This window comes from Phacochoerus africanus, chromosome 1 (assembly GCF_016906955.1).
Source record: "Phacochoerus africanus isolate WHEZ1 chromosome 1, ROS_Pafr_v1, whole genome shotgun sequence".
Classification (NCBI taxonomy): domain Eukaryota; kingdom Metazoa; phylum Chordata; class Mammalia; order Artiodactyla; family Suidae; genus Phacochoerus; species Phacochoerus africanus.
In genome coordinates this window covers 75,632,826-75,634,921 of record NC_062544.1, presented here as the reverse complement: position 1 = coordinate 75,634,921, position 2,096 = coordinate 75,632,826, and the positions used below count along the sequence as shown (strand labels likewise).

Genomic DNA, 2,096 nt, shown 5'->3' with positions numbered 1-2,096 from the left:
TAAAGACACTATTGAATGTATAATCATGATAATGATAGATGCATGTAACAGCAAAACCCTAACTGAGTCCTGGGGCCATAGAATGCTTCTCTAAGAAAGGTCCATTTAGAATGAAACATTGGCATTCCCACTGTTGTGCATCAGATTAAGGCTCCAGTGTAGGCTGCCGCTCCCTTGGCTCAGAGAACTTCTATATGCTGTGGGTGAAGCAGGAAAAAACAAAAAAAAAGGATGAATGTAATGAATGTAACATGAATAGCAAATTAAGACCCAGCCAGGAGTTCCCGTCGAGGCGCAGTGGTTAACGAATCCGACTAGGAACCATGAGGTTGCGGGTTCGGTCCCTGCCCTTGCTCAGCGGGTTAACGATCCGGCGTTGCCGTGAACTGTGGTGTAGGTTGCAGATGCGGCTCGGACCCCACGTTGCTGTGGCTCTGGCGCTCTGGCGTAGGCCGGTGGCTATGGCTCCGATTCGACCCCTAGCCTAGGAACCTCCATATGCCGCGGGAGCGGCCCAAAGAAATAGCAAAAAAAAAAAAAAAAAAAAAAGACCCAGCCAAAGGAGTTCCCATCCTGGCACAGTGGAAACAAATCAGACTAGAAACATGAGGTTGCAGGTTCAATCCCTGGCCTCACTCAGTGGGTTAAGGATCAGGCGTTGCCCTGAGCTGTGGTGTAGGCCAGTAGCTGTAGCTCTGATTTGACCCCTAGCCTGGGAACTTCCATATGCCATGGGCCCTGCAGTAAAAAGCCAAAAAAAAAAAAAAAAAAGACTCAGCCAGAGAAAAATAGTGGGAAACTAGGGGAAGGCCCTGCTGTGAAAAGGGTCTTCAAGTTTAGGGAAACTAAAATATAGTGAAAGAATGTCTAACAAAGAAGGGGTAAACACAGGCTAGCTTATGGGCCCACAAATGATGTCAATAGCAAATCTCACCCTTTCCTCTTTTTTTCCTCATCATTTATATTTTTCTTTTAAACTTCATTAAGAAGGGATTTATTGTAAGGCACTGCTAGTAAACAGAGTAAATGATTATGAAGCTGATTGCCAACAATTTAGAAAGCTTGGAATTATAAAACAAAGCTTCTGAACTTCTGAGCTTACAAGTTTCCTTGGCATTTGAGCATGATTGTCAAGTCAACTTGGATGCCTGGCTTAGGGCCAATATGAATGATTCCTGTCTGGCTATAACTGCAGCAAGATGAAGCAGCATTCATTTTCTGCCTAAAATTACTCTCAGTGCTATTCTGCACTGTTGAAATAGTGCCTGACCTTCACCCCAGAGTGGAAGCTTAAGGGTGCTGGATGGGATCCAGGGGACCCAGGCATTGCAACACAGTGGGATTCACCTCAGTGTGGTGATGTCAATAAAATGATTACTATAAAGAATACCATCTAAAAGAAAATGCAGAAATGCACACACACACACACACACACACACACACATATATTTTTTAGGGCCAAACCTGCAGCATATGGAGGTTTCCAGGCTAGGGGATGAATCGGAGCTGTAGCTGCTGGCCTACACCAGCAACAGCAACTCGGGATCCAAGCCACATATGAAAAATATGGAATACTTCACGAATTTGCATGTCATCCTTGCGCAAGGGCCATGCTAATCTTCTCTGTATCATTCCAATTTTAGTATATGTGCTGCCAAACTGAGCAAAAATGCGGAAAATATTAAAAACCAAATGAACTCTAATTTGAAGCTTCTGATAGGTATTTTGGAATATTCAATTTTAGAGGTGATAATTTTAAAAGATTTTCTTAAAAACCTGGAGTTCCCGTCCTGGCGTAGTGATTAACGAATCCGACTAGGAACCATGAGGTTGCGGGTTCAATCCCTGCCCTTGCTCCGTGGGTTAACGATCCAGCGTTGCCGTGAGCTGTGGTTGCAGACGCGGCTCGGATCCCACGTTGCTGTGGCTCTGGTGTAGGCCAGCAGCTACAGCTCTGATTAGACCCCTAGCCTGGGAACCTCCATATGCTGCAGGAGCAGCCCAAGAAATAGCAAAAAGACCAAAATAAAAAATAAAAAAAAAAAACTTACCAATGACTTGAGTATCTTTAAAAATAATCATGATAAAGCAATTAA

General features: G+C 44.0%; 1 non-coding gene across 1 annotated transcript; it reads right to left on the bottom strand.

Annotated features, from left to right (window-relative positions):
* Window positions 1-1,560: 1,560 nt before the first annotated feature.
* On the bottom strand, window positions 1,561-1,667 carry LOC125114715 (U6 spliceosomal RNA). Its single transcript, XR_007131884.1, has one exon. It is a non-coding gene; the product is annotated as a U6 spliceosomal RNA (small nuclear RNA).
* Between the last annotated feature and the right edge of the window lie 429 nt (window positions 1,668-2,096).